General features: G+C 39.6%; 1 long non-coding RNA gene across 1 annotated transcript; it reads left to right on the forward strand.

Annotated features, from left to right (window-relative positions):
- Positions 1-5,206: 5,206 nt before the first annotated feature.
- On the forward strand, positions 5,207-14,311 carry LOC139985033 (uncharacterized). Its single transcript, XR_011799260.1, has 4 exons — positions 5,207-5,934; positions 9,378-9,593; positions 11,121-11,283; positions 13,711-14,311. It is a non-coding gene; the product is annotated as an uncharacterized lncRNA (long non-coding RNA).
- The last annotated feature ends 1,505 nt before the right edge of the window (positions 14,312-15,816 follow it).

The raw sequence follows: 15,816 nt of genomic DNA on the forward strand, positions 1-15,816 counted from the left end.
CAAGACGACTTTGGCGCAGATACCGTTTGGTGCCAAATTTCCTGCAGGAGAATGGTCACTGAAATCTTGCTTGTGTTTTCCACTTTGTTTTCAATATGAAATGCTTGTAAATTTACAAAATCTGTAGCCATAGCTTTGCCCCTAATTTACCAATATCACAATCAGGTGACATGCTAGAGCTACCAGGTCCAAAGCATCCATTAGGCCTATTGTTTGTGATGGTTGCTCAATAATTCCTGAAGCTAAAGTTGATGAATCAAAGGAAGTACAAGGCTCTTTATTGGCAGTATCGGTAATGACTTAAAGCTTCGGCATGGCGGTACTAGGATGTGCTTTTTACGTGACCAGCCATGCGGGATACAAAACGTCACGGCCAAACGGCACTACCGAACTGTCCCATTCTTACAAACGAAAACTCAGGTCAAGCGAGCCAAAAAAGTACATACGCCCACCGACCTGCAGAGACAAAACGCCCAACCACCCACTGAAACATTCAAAAAAGTACAAAAGGACGACCAGCACGCAGCGAAACAAAACACCCCTCCCTAGCACACCACCGTCCAAAAAAGGCAGCCGACCAGGAACGGTCTCCCGTTAAACGGTCGGTCCAGGTCTGAAACCACTCCCACAAGCTTAAAACAAAGGAGCAATGCCAAAAAACATGGGCAGTACTCTCTAAGCTGTCACAGCCGGTCCTCGGGCACAGTCCATCATCAATCGCCAGTGATACCTTTTCAGATTGGTCACCAAGGCACCGCACCGTGTGCAATTCTCCATGTAAGATCACGGAGCCTGCAACCATTCAGCCTTCAATGCACCGAACGCCATACTTCGGCAGGATGACGTCCCTGTACCAAAAATTGCATTCAAGGCCCTATCCCGCAAGGGACTGAACGAGGGCCGGCCGCGACAGGTCAACAGGGGACAACTCAATAAGAGCGGAGCAAATGACACGCACCACCCTGCTTGGAGTACTACTATGCGGTTCTCTGTTGCTAAACAGCGCCGGGACCCATCGACGCAGGTGCAACCCGCCCCAAAAACGTACAAAATATGGACAAGGCAACCTTGGGTCAGTTACAGCTAGAAATAAATGCTTAAATAACAAAAAGGTCAATTTACTTCCCAGATGAACCACCCCTAACCCACCATCTCCAGTTTTTGGTACATTGCCGCCCTTTGGTACATTGCCGCTCTGTACCACCCGACCAAATAAATGCAAATATCGCTCTCTCCAACCGCACCAGGACGCGACGCGGAATTGGATACACCGCGCCCGGGTACCACAAGATGGGCGAAACAAAACGATTAATAACGGAGACTTTCCCCAAGATCGAAAGCCAGCGGGTGCCAAATGTTTCGAGCCTGCTCTCAAATACCTCAGCCATCTCCTTCCAGTTGACACCACCAGGTGCATCGTAGTCGAACCATATACCATTAATTTTGATATTCTGATCCGACCACGATGCACTGAAGGGTAAGTCCCCGTATCTCCAGCCACCAAGGCGAAGGCAGATAAATCCTGCGAGAGGGCACGAAAAGAGCCCCGACTCGAAAGAACACACGTGACGTCATCTGCATATTCAACGCATTTAACTTTGGCGCCCCCTGGCACAACGAATGGAACAAGTCTCGAGTCCCTTTCCAAAAGACGGGAGATGGCACCCCTGCCGCACCCCTCTCTCTACGTTAAAAACCTCTGAACAAAACCCATTTACGATAACAGAACTGGAACTTTCCTCATACAAAACAAATCCATTTACGAAAATTTGGGTGCAACTTAAACGTCTCCAATACATTCATTAAAAAACCGCGATCCACCATGTCAAAGGCCTTCTGCTGGTCAAGAGAGACCAATGCACATGGCAGATCACGATCAATAACAAAGTCGGTCAAGTCGCGCATCAACCACAAGTCTGGAGATCACCAACAAGATGCGGCATAGCCAGTGCAAGGTGGGTTGCACAAAGCCTTAGCCAGCAACTTGTGGTCCACATTTAACAAGGTGATCGGACGCTTGTTATGAGGATCCAAGTGGTCCCCAGACTTGGGCAGCAAAGTAATCATGCCCAGACGTTGACTTTGGTTTTGGAAGACGGCTCTGTTGTCGGGTCCTATTATTGCCCAGAAGGTTCGGTAGAACTCCCTCGGAAGCCCGTCCGAACCCGGGGACTTGCCATTCATCTTCGAAAGCGCCTTCCAAAGCTCAACAGTGGTTATTTCGACCCCCCCAAAAAAAATATATATATATATATCATTGACCTCGTGGGGAACAGTTTTGGAGATTCCCCTCAATAACTCGGCCTGTGCCGAAGGGTCGACATTGCCACGCGTAAATAAACTCGAGTAATACGCTCTATATACGCGGACAATGCCGTGAGGGTCACTAACCACGGTCCCATCAGTAGCGCGCACAGATGGGACACGTCTGTCACCCGCCAATGAGCTAACGGACTGGTAAAACCTCGGTGAAGGGCGCTTCTTAGCTTCCACCGCTTTGACACGGGCCCTTACGCGGGCACCGTGGTACTTTTCATCGAGATAAGTCTGCAAAGCGATGACAGCCGAGGGGTCGCCAAACTTCCACCTCCGCGCACAGCTTCGAAAATTTCTTTCCGCCGCCGTGCGCGGGTCACGCAATACTGAATTGCGTAGCGTATATGCGCAACTTTACATCATCCCATCAGTGGGATGTAGAGGCAAAGGCCGGCTTCAAGGTTTGCCATCCTTTGTACCTGGTTTCGAAACCTTGGCGGAACGCGTTTTTTTTTCCCAGGACGAACGTGGGTTTCAGGTTTTTCAGGAATTTACAAATTCGTTTGAAATCAGAGTTAGGGTTTAGAAAGTGGGTTAGGGATCCAGTTTAAATGAAAATGAAAGATTGTCGTTCATAATCTGGTGTCAAAACTAGGAAAAAAGGTTCAGAACATGTTTTTTGCAAAAGCGTCACATGTTTGGAATCCAGGGATTTGATTGGCCGATGCCCACGTTCGTCCTGGGAAAAAAAAATACGCTGGCGGAACTCTGCCTCGCCAAGAATCCGACAGTTAAGCTTCCATAGGCCCCGCCCGATCGGGAAAATGAAAGGCAAAACAAACCGGGCTGCAACGGTGTCATGGTCAGACAGCGGACAGCTGAGTGTCACGCAACCCGAAAATTTCAAACTAACGGGCGCATACACTCGATCTATCCTGGAGGCATCTCCCCTGTTAGGCCTCACCCACGTGTACCCCGTACTACACGGGTGCACATGCCTCCAGACATCGGCTGAAAGGTGTGCCGAAGTAAATCTGTCCAGTTCTGTGATCCCAGCGTCAGGACTAGCAGACGCGCAACAGGAATATCATAAAATGTTGTAGACACATCTCCCAAAGATTTGCAGTGAATGTCTACCCTCTTCCCAAGGAACAAAACAGTCAATTTTTGGACCTTTCACTGAAACTTTCTTTACAATTCCATTACCCCCTCTATCTACAATAACTCCAACAAGCTCATCTTAATTGCAAGCAAACATTCCTTGATTCTGTAAATAATCTTTTACTACCTTGCCATCCCACTGTCCTTCGTCACACACTTGGCAGGCATCATCATGAGCTGAAAACTGATGGATGGTGATGTTTGTAGGCTGTAGATCTTTCTTTCGCCTATACTTGTTTTTCTTCCATCGAGATACCTTTAGTCTACATGTGTCACATATGCAAGGAGGATGGATACCATGTGAGTCTATAGTAAAGTCTATATCTAAGCTGTTACAAATATCTCGACTCAGATCCCTTTTTGTTGTTAATTTGGAAGCAGTACTTCCATGACTTCTTATTCCGCAGAGCCTGCAAATGCAAGACAATAAGGCCCGGTGCAGATCCACCTAAAGAGATAAAAGCAAGATCAACATGAGAACTTATTTGTACGTACTTTATCCTTAAAAATTTACACATTAGTATCATCAGGCCATGTAATATTAGGGAGCTGCAATATCCTCATAATACTAACATTTATAAAATCCTCATTTAATTTCATACGAAGTACAATAATATTTCTTTTTTGTAACCAACCTGTACCATCAAAGAGCTACATGATGTATTTGTTCAACTAAGTTAGTCCCTATAGTATGACATAATGATGCAGCAGCTTATCATCTTCATACCCCCAACATAAGTGTGAAGTTCATATTCCCACTGCAGTCGTATATACTGCTTGGTGCCCATTCACAAGGTCACGTAACCAATAATGTAATCCCTGACCCTAACTGAACACCCAACATAACCACCAACCAAAGCCCCTCATTTGAAGTCATATATAAACCCAACATAAAATATTGAAATATTAATATTGCAGGGCATGACCATGCATCCTATGGTCCTGGTTTTAAACATGTCTCGTTATCTTAGTCTAGACCTAGTCCTAAACACCTACCTAATCTGAATCAAGTGTATCCAATGCTTTGCCCGGTCAACAATCTAATCTGTACAATTGATGGGTCTAGAGGCAGCTGGCAGCCCATGCATTGATTGACCTTTTTTCTCACAATGGCTAGATGCTTTAAACAGACAGGCTAGCCTAGGTTACAATACAAGTGGCCCTTCGCTCTGACGACAAGGAATGTTTGAAATCCCTTCATTGAATGTTCTTTCTACTGTACTTCTTCATACTGTAACAGAACTTCTAGTTGACTTGTAAATATAGGGCCTTAAGTAAAAATTGCCAATATAGCCTTATAGCATATAGGATAACAATATTCTGGTGCAGCCTAGTGTAGTCTATCCCATTAGGACCATATGTCATAATACACTAGCAAATATTGCATAAATAATATAGATAGGCCTAGCAAGTACCACAGAGCCTAAGCCAGTAGTAGTAACACTGCATCATTTTTCTCATTAGGATAGACCTAGGCTAGTCCTAATTCCATTGCGTAGGACTATTTCGAGAATGTCTTCTCTTGTTTACTTGCTTGATAATAGTGACACAAAATTTCGCTCTTTCGCGCCAGTTACCATGGTAACGAGGAAGCAAAATGATAAGAGAAGGCGAATGAAATTAAGTTTTACACACACTAGACGCTAGGTGACGCTCCTCAATCGTAATATATGCTGAATCTTTTAAGAATGTAACATTGTGTGTACATCACAAACTGTTCTTTCCTTATTGTGTCACCATAAACAGTTTGCATAATATCTTAGTAACTGAAACAGGCCACATATATGAAGTGCCATATGTGACAATATTATATACCATATATATTGATTATAACGAGTAATATATATTGGTTATGCAGTAATATATATGACTTATGTGTGTTCTTCATATATATACGTTATGCATAACCTATATATATTGCATATCATATATATATCGCATAACATATATATATATATATATTGTTCGTTATAACCTTTATATATTTTATACTATTTTGTCATGTTCGGCGCGGTTATATATATAGATTATAAAAGTGTGAGTGACACGCGCGAGTGGGAGGAGCTTAATTTCCTTGATTATTTGAACATTCGCGCCGCATAAAGCCTAGGTACATGTCAATCAGTCAATGTGTTCAACACATAGAAATTGATTAGGATAAATTTCTATGGTTCAACAAGTGATGGATCTTCAACAAAATAGTTATTTAGACGCCTTTTCTGAGCTCCCAAACATCTATAGTGAAGCAATTCGTTTGCAAAATACGGCAGACGAGCAAAGAGCACATATCGTACAAGGAAGGGTTGAATCTGCGATACATTTGGTACGTGTTTCGCTAGATTACCTTCAACATCTGCCCGTTCCAGGAGATGAAGCTAATTTGATGCTTGTAAGTGGCTTACAGCAGCTCCTTGGAGCTTTAGAAAATTTGCAAACCGGCTACAGTGGAGAGGCTGACGACGATATTGACTACAGTTTTCAGTGTTCGACGATCCAAGGTGATGCTGGCCGACCACGGTAAGACTATAAGACTTGAGAGATTAATCCGGGCATGGCCCTTCGCCTTGGCTAGGCCTAACAGTTAGGCCTAGTTTAGTTTAGTAGATCAAGGGTCAGGAAGGACATTTGTCCTCATGAACGACCCTGTACCACAGATAACACAGACTGCCAGGTGTGATTGTGGATGAACACCGGCTTTTCAGCCTTCTCTTCACGACCAAGTGCTCAGATGATAACGAGACAGGCGTGAACCCATCCTGCTCCCTGGACCGCCATTTAACGTCCCCATCCCATGGACGTGAGAGTACCCCATACTTCGACCACTTTCTCAAAGTCTGGGGAGGTGGAAGCAACTTGCCCGTCACCACTGTGCAACAGCCGTGCCGAACAACCTGAAGCGGAGAACCCCCATTAATTAACAACTGCAGCACATTCAAATCAACTCTGGATTGTTGGCAATCATGTGTTTTATCAGCTTTTATCAATTCCCAAAATGGCCAGCACTGTTCAAATTATTCCCTATACAGTGTTCTCCATGAAGGGTTTTCGGGTGGTCGCGTGCCACCCAAGTGAAAATTGCTGCACCCGCCCGGGCCCCCCTGAAAATAGCTGCCGCCCCTCTTAAACAAGAGCCCAAGGGCACTGTGGTTCCTTGCTTGGGGTATATGACAATACACATAATATTATCAAGCAAGATTGGGCTGAAATAGTCCAAGTAATTGTGGTCCTACATGTTCCCATAAAGTAACCAACACTATAGCCAACACTTTTGTGATCACAAAATGTGATCGGATTTTTTATCAAAAGGCACTTTTGAGATCTAAATATGGCGTCGAAAATGTAAGAAATATAAGAGACCTACAAGCGTGTCAACAGATATGATAACAATGGTGACCTCAGATGACATGACCTTTAAGTTTCAAAATGTTCCACCACACCATTCACAACTTGTCCCAAAATATCAACCATGTCACACCTTGGCATTGAGATTTAATTGCATTAAAAGTCAAAAAATTAACTTTGAACTTGTATGTAACTTCACACACAAAGGTCACCCGGAGGTCAACCAATTGACATTTTTGATCGGTGAGACCTAAATAGAGCATGACTGTAAAAATTCAAACATTTTTTCTTTGCCCATTTTCTCCCCCCATAATACTACTTTTTTAACATTAGCTGACCTTTGGTGACCTTGGATCACATAACCGTTAAGTTTGAAAATATTCCCCTATACCATTTGCAACTTGTCCAAAAAAATCAACCTTGTCACACCTTGGCACTGGGAGTTATTGCATTAAATGTGTGAAAATTAACTTTGACCTCAAATAACTTCGCACACGAAGGTCAAATGGGGGTCAACCCATTGACATTTATGATCAGAAGTTACCTTTGACATCTGAAAATAGCATCGAAACTGTAAAAATCCCCAAAACACGGAAAGGTCACCAGAGGTCAAATTGAGGTCAAGGGTCACCCAGATGCGGGTCAACAATTGGATTACATTGAGGCAACTCCCAACCCTAACAGACATTTTGTTCTCAAGTTATTGCAAAAATACTAGTTTTTTATCATTAATTGACCTTTGGTGACCTTGTATCACATAACCGTTAAGTTTGAAAATATTCCCCTATACCATTTGCAACTACTCCAAAAATATTAACCTTGTCACACCTTGGAACTGGGAGTTATTGCATTAAATGTCTGAAAATTAACTTTGACCTCATATAACTTCGCACACGAAGGTCACACGGGGGTCAACCCATAGACATTTATGATCAGAAGTTACCTTTAACATCTGAAAATAGCATCAAAACTGTAAAAATCCACAAAACACTAAAAAGGTCACCAAAGGTCAAATTGAGGTCAAGGGTCACCCAGATGCGGGTCGACAATTGGATTACATTGAAGCAACTCCCAACCCTAACGGACAATTTGTTCTCAAGTTATCGCAAAAATACTAGTTTTTTATCATTAATTGACCTTTGGTGACCTCGGATCACATGACCGTTAAGTTTGAAAATATTCCCCTATACCATTTGCAACTTGTTTCAAAATATCAACCGTGTAACACCTTGGCACTGGGAGTTATTACACTAAATGTCTGAAAATTAACTTTGACCTCATATAACTTAACATACAAAGGTCACCTTGGGTCAACTTATTGACATTTTTGATTGATGAGACCTAAATTAGAGCATCAAACTATAAAAAATCAAACATTTTTTTCTTTGCCCATTTTCTACCCCCAAAATACTACTTTTTTGACATTAATTGACCTTTGGTGACCTCGGATCACATGACCGTTAAGTTTGAAAATATTCCCCTATACCATTTGCAACTTGTCCAAAAATATCAACCATGTCACACCTTGGAACTGGGAGTTGTTGCATTAAATGTCTGAAAATTAACTTTGACCTCGTATAACTTCGCACACGAAGGTCACACGGGTGTCAACCAATTGACATTTTTGATCGGAAGGTACCTTTGATATCCAAATCTAGCATCAAAACCAAACATTTTCTTTTTTGCTCGTTTCCTCCCAAAATAAGCACATTTTTTCTAATGTGACCTTTGACCTTTTGACCTTGGTTTCAGATGAAGTTTAATCTCCTGATTCCAAAAAACAAAACGAAAAGTCTGTACAACCATCCTAACTCCGACCGAAAAACTTTGACCGCATATAACTTCGCACATAAAGGTCACACGGGGTCAACCCATTGACATTTATGATCAGAAGGTACCTTTGACATCTGAAAATAGCATCAAAACTGTAAAAATCCCCAAAAACACGTTAAGGTCACCAGAGGTCAAATTGAGGTCAAGGGTCACCCAGATGCGGGTCAACAATTGGATGACATTGAAGCAACTCCCAACCCTAACGGACATTTCGTTCTCAAGTTATCGCAAAAAAACTAGTTTTTTATCATTAATTGACCTTTGGTGACCTCGGATCACATAACCGTTAAGTTTGAAAATGTTCCCCTAACCAGTTAACAACTTTTCCCAAAATGTCAATCTTGTCGCACATTGGCACTGGGAGTTATTGCAGTTTTAATATGTTCGGTTTTTGGACCATAACTGACCTTTGGTGACCTTTGTGGGCACCAAAAACAATAGGGCACACCTTCTCCATATGGCGGATCTATAGTCCAAGTTTGGCCTCAATCCAACTTTCCCTTATTGAGATAGAGCGTACCCAAGAAAGTGTCACAGATGCACACACAGACACACACACACACACACACACACGCCAACCTGACTGCATAGGTTCCTTTTGCTAAAGCAAGGAACCAAAAATCCCTCCCCTCTAGACAATCTCAAAACGTCACATTTTGCATTTATCTTTGTTTATGTCATTGCCCAAACATTTGGCTGTCAAAATTGTGTGCAAAAAGTACATACATGTATGTATAGTTTAACTATTAGTATTCATTGAATTACAAATCCTTATTTCTATTTAGGTTTTGCTTGACCATGCCACAGTTGGAAGAACATTATCAAGTTCTTGGATCTTGGAAACAAGTGGCTTCAACACTGGAATATATCATATAGAACCGTTCTTCGAAGAAGACATGAGTTCCAGATGCCTACACACCTTGGAAGCGGCTATAGTCAAATCACAGATGATGATCTTGATGCACTAGTGCAAAGCATATTACAAATCTCACCAGATGCAGGTAAAGTCCAAATGTAATCTATCTAATGTGACAGTACAAAATGTGACAGTACTCTTCAGTTTTATTAAGCATTTCATTTGAAAATGTTTTATCACCTATAGTAACCATTTCAGTTGAAAATGTTGTATTGACCACTTAGTCTGATTCAATTCAAAGCAAGGGGGTTGATCAGAGAAATATACATAATACATTGTCTATTACACATGAAGACCTTGTTTTATCATGAACTTCCCCTTTAAGATAAGGAATCAGTGACAGTTGGTACTCTTGTTCTGATTAAAGGTCTGTACTGTACTACTGTCAAATTGTAGGGAACTGTATAAGTTCTTTTTACTGATTTTTTTTATAATAAATGTTTTATTTGTGATCGCAATTAGTGACATGCAAACCACTGTTTACCTCACGTTAGGCCTATAGACACTGACGTTAACTACTGTACACAAACTCACAAAGCCACATGATGATTTGGTCATTGGAATTTTTACTTGCTCAAGTCATAGAAAAAACCTAGATTGGGGAAATCCCTGAGTGCAATGTAAATTTTGTTATATAGTGTACATGTAGGTTCAATATTGTGTATGTTAATGGATGAGTGATCTAAAGCCAAATATCTGCCCAAATGGAATTCAAGACTCTTTTTTTTCAGAGATATTTTCCTTGATTCTATGTATCATCCATCAAGTTGATGGGATGCTAAAACGAAAAAGAGAAAGACAAAACAGTGTTTGCATTGCGGCAGTGTTTGTATTTGTCGGGCCACATTTAGTGTGATTTGGTAAAGTTACCGAGCTAGCTCTATGTTTAGGATAACGTTGTTATAGATATTGAATACTGTATGTGAAAAAATGCCAGTTGAATTTTTACGGCAAATGGATGAAGTCAAATTTACTCACAGATGAACTGTTTGTATAAAATTGCTTGCGATATCGGTAGGGTGTTATCAGCAATTGACACAAATTTCACAGATACCAATATGAGGCAGATAATGACAATATCAATCGATACCGATACTGTATACTGATAATCGGCCCAACACTATTCCAGAGTGCATTTTGTGTGCTTGTTCATTAACACCAGACTGATGCAAGGATAAGGAAGAACAATCATACAGTCTTACACTACTGAAAGTATAACTGACCAAAGAAATCTATTGAAACTAAAGAAATACATTTCACATAATTTGACCATTTTAAGCAGATTATAGCATATCTTTAAAGCTGTTTGCTGGATGTAATGGTACTGTAGCTATCCATGACAATTTTCAATTTATGCACTGGCATTAAAAAATGATAAAAAATAAACTGTTTTGTGATGATATTAATAAAGACTGCTAAAACAAAACAACACCGGTTTGTTGCAAAATGTACAGGTTTGTTAACAGTGATGAATTGTTGTAATAAAAAAGTATATCATCCAAGACTGTGACTGATGAGGGTGTACAATATCTGTACATAAAAATTTGATATTCATACCCATATAGTTTATAGTAGTTAGTATCTGATTAATTCAATATTTACATTTTTAAAGGTGAAAGATATGTCATTGGAGCTTTGACTGGACGAGGAGTAAGAACTCAAAGATGGCGGTTGAGACAGTCCATTTCTCGAGTGGATCCCATCAATAGATTGCTCAGAAGATCATATGCAATTTGTCGTCGGACATACCATGTTCCTTGCCCAAATCATTTATGGTAAGCAATCGTTAGGCAGCTATACAGTAACACTTGCATTGCTGTATTATGTGTGAGTATGTACAGTACTGTTGCTAATGAAATGTTTCATGTAATGTGCATGTACAGACATACTAATCCTCGAGATCCCCTACATGCATGTTATCAACAGATTTGTGGTAATAAACCTCAATTTGGGTGGGTTTGAGGGATCTTACCCAACTAGCATTGCATACTTTCCGGAATTTGTTGTTCTTTTGAAGATCAAGATGCATGTAGGTAATCACTTTTATTATTTCATATTCCAACTAGTGCACCAATGGTGCAGTGGCTCTTACAAATATTTGTTAATTTATCACAAGTTACATTTCATATTCATGGCTGAAATGAAGTGGTCAGAGTTCATTTGTAACAAATTGACTTCTAGCAATGTGTTAAAATTGGTGTGCATTTTCAGATAATGATCTCAAATAACCCCTAAATGACCTCTGACCCGAAATGTATGGACACCACTTATGTTTCAACACCTAATGATCATTGCATTTGTGTTACACTAAAAAATCCATAAAAAAACAAAAGATCAATGCTATTTTCCATTTTATGACATGTGACCTCAAATCGCTAAAAACTGCACATGCACCAATACTCAATGATTAAAATGTGTAACTTTGGAATACCCCTCATGTCCCCTCATCAAATAAACATTGTGTTCAAGTTTGGTCAAACTCCATTGAGGAGAAGCATGCTGAACAAATGTGGACAGACAAATAGATTTGATTTTGAGGTGGTTTTTGCGTGTGGACAGACTATATTTATGTAGACATATATAGACTCGGTCAGGAGTGTTATGTATGTTGGGTGGTGGGAACCAGGGATTTTGCATTTCCAAAAGTGACTGTGTGTATGTGTGTGGTGTGTGAAAGCTCATTCGTAAGTTTCACTAAATTTTGTTTCATTATTAATGAGTGGGTGCTTAATGCCAAACAAAATAGCTAATGCCACACAAATAGCTCATAAACACAACATCTCAAAAATGGCATGTTAATATAATATTGGACTGGTACATGACACTTATGGAGTAGATATGCTTTGTTCTTGGTATCCAAATCATAAATATTAATGAGTGGTCTGGGCTTAAAATACAATTCTTAAGATGTCAATATCTTTGTAACTGTATCAACTTCATAAGTGACACCAATTTTTTTTTACTTTACAATGGGATGACATTATTTCTGAACCACACAAAAATAGCTTGTAAACACAAAATCTGAAATTGTCTATTAAGATTTTCTGATATAATTTTAATTTTCCAAATTGTTATTTTCACTTGAGAATATGGCAAGAAGGTGATATTAATAAGCTTGGGAGATTTTTTTTTACTTTTTGGTTACAAACGCGAAAGCCAAAGGTGTGTGTATGTGACGGCTGGCTCGTTAACACAGTGTATCCCCAATGACATGTTTGATTTATTAACCCAGTTATTGATATGTTAGATCAATGACAGGTATTTGTGCCATGTGTAGATGTACCATATGGTGTTTCTTTACCTGAACATTAATGAATGGGTGGCACTTATCATGTCATTCTTCACAGGTAGATGTATCATGAATGTATCATGATCAAATGTATGTGACAGTTTTTACCATGCCGTAAGTAATCATACAGTTTGCTATCGTTGTGTTAAAGTCGAAAATGAAATGTGTTCTCATTAATATTCATTTTGCTTAATATATATACTTTTATATATAATATAAGGCCTACTCAATATTTTATTATCTTTATTATCAGAATGCAAACATGATCAGGAACTCACAATAAAATGTGAACAAACAAAGCAATGCTTTACCTTCAGCCTGAAATGCAAGTTTTAAAAATAAACTATGTCACATATATACATATGATCGTGCCTATATGATCAAGCTGCATCTACAGTATCCGTCTGTTGATACTTGTTCAAAATTGTTCTTCTCGTACAGGCTTTGATGGATTTTGAGGAACCTTGGACACAATGTTCATTGGATGAGGGGGCATCAGGGGTCATGTAGGTCATTTACTGTAGGGATTATTTAAGGGCATTACCTGAAAATTCTTCAAATGCTTCTTCTCACAGAGTTATTAATAAATTTTGTCCAAAGTAACACATTATCATCATTGAGTTAGTGGTACCTTTGGGGTGTTCAGTAATTTTGAGGTCAAAGGTTATGAAGTGATTTCTTTGTAAGAAGAGCATTATCATAGCATAGTCTTTCATGGATTTTAGTGAAACATGGATGCAATCATCCTTGGGTTTCATTCTGGTTCTTTATTATCAGAATGCAAACATGATCAGGAACTCACAATAAAATGTGAACAAAACAAAGCAATGCTTTACCTTCAGCCTGAAAATGCAAGTTGTTTATGGTTCTGAGTGGATTTGCACCATTATCTTTTACTGTTTCCCCTTCACAGGCATATTGATGGTAACCATAAATTAATTCCATGGCGGTTGGTCATCCATGGTGGGATCGATGGATACAGCAGACGGGTAGTGTATCTCAGGTGTACCAACAATAATCGTGCCCAAACAGTCCTTAGTTTATTTCAGGAAGCTGTTATCTCTATGGTGTCCCCTCCCACGTCAGGTCAGACTTGGGTGTTGAAAACTATGATGTGGCAGAGTTTATGCTTGAAAGACGAGGGCTAAACAGAGGAAGTATGATAACAGGGAGGAGCGTGCATAACCAGCGCATAGAGAGGTTATGGAGGGATGTGAATGTAAAGGTTGTCCGTTACTTCAAAAATGTTTTTATGGCCATGCAGGATGATCAAGTTCTAGATCCATTGAATGAAATTGATCTTTCATCACTTCATTTTGTTTTTATACCACGAATCAATAGGGCTGTAGCAGAATTTGTACTTCATTACAACAACCACCCCCTTAGTTCATGTCATAATCAGTCCCCAAATCAACTGTTCCACCAAGGTTTTTTTTCAGCTGTTTCATTCAGATTATACTGGAGTAGAGAGTGTGTTTGATAGTAATGAACAGTGGGAGTTGTATGGGATTGACCCTGATGGAGATGCACCTATGAATGAAACAGAAGATGGAGTACAAGTTCCAGAAACACTGTTAATCCACTCGAGAATGATGGAAGTCATGGATATCAATTGTACCTGAACACTCGGTCATTTGTTACAGAATGCAATGTCCACAATTAATATTGCTAATAGGTAATTCCACGGTAAATCGCATTACACTTTTTCAATTTTTTTTTATTGCAGGTTGATTATTTGTGGTATTAAAGCCAACACTCAAAGCAATGATCTCAAATTATTCGGGGTGATGGCACTGCTTTGTCTTATGTATGGTGCTCTTGAGAAAATCAGTAACTCGCATTACCCAAAAAGGACACATAAAAAATTGATGCAAGTTCAATGCAGTTGTTTGCTCAAACAAAAGATGTTGTATCCAGTTGAATGTATGTAGTAGATATCTATTCCACTGGTGTTTACATCAAACTGCTAAATGATATGAAACAACTTAAGATGTGGTGTGGAAGGGGAAATAATCCGGTAACTCGCATAACGGTAACTCGCATTTCACTTTGTCCAGTCATCAATGAAATCTAAATGGAAAATAAAATGCTGAAACTAATATTTCTAGTGGAAGGTGACTTACATTATATGTAAAGTTAAATAAGCAAAAATTTATCAAAAAGTAGTTCATGACAAGGGGGATAAACAAAATCGGTAACTCGCATTACACAAAAAGTACACAGCAAAAATGGAGATACTAGTTTAGTCAAACAAACAATGTTTTGTTCAATTGAATGTATGTACTAGATATCTACTATATCCTGAAGGTTACATTGTAGCACAACAAAATATAAAACAACTTAGAAGTGGTTAGGAGGGGGGGGGGGAAGAATCTGGTATTGCCCAGTCAGTATTTTCATCTTCATAAAATTCTGGAGAATTATTTGCTCTGAAGAACCATTGTAGAAGTTTAAAAGCATTGTACCAACAAATAAACAACAATACTTATACCTCTGTCAATAATTTTAGTAATAATTGCTGGCCAAATTAAAATATGTGATGAACAATGATGACAATGTTCATTTCCAATGATTCACACACAATTTAAATGTTAGCTAAAGCTGGAATAGGGTTTTTCAACTTGTTTTATCATTCAGCATCATGGATGAAAGGTTTTGCATTCTTTGTCATAAGGCAATATTCAGTTTTTTTCAGTATTTACTGTATGACAACTGGCATTACAGTGGTTACTCGATCGCATTACAGCACTGTTAACTTGCATTACCGGTAACTCGCATTACGGCTTTCAGTGGCCCTTCATATCAAAATATGCATGGACTTTCTATTTCTTTGATTATTGTTAAACTCAGTACTTGGTCCAAAAAGCAAAATATGGAATGGCAGAAAATTATCGCCTCCAGGAGAGCAATAATGTTAAAATCTTGATTGCTCAGGAACTCGCATTACATGTCAACATAGACGCCTTTTAACTACAGCAATATACCTACAAGCCAAAAATGGTGAATGGGCAATGTGATG

The sequence above is a fragment of the Apostichopus japonicus genome, chromosome 17 (assembly GCF_037975245.1).
Source record: "Apostichopus japonicus isolate 1M-3 chromosome 17, ASM3797524v1, whole genome shotgun sequence".
Classification (NCBI taxonomy): Eukaryota; Metazoa; Echinodermata; class Holothuroidea; order Aspidochirotida; family Stichopodidae; genus Apostichopus; species Apostichopus japonicus.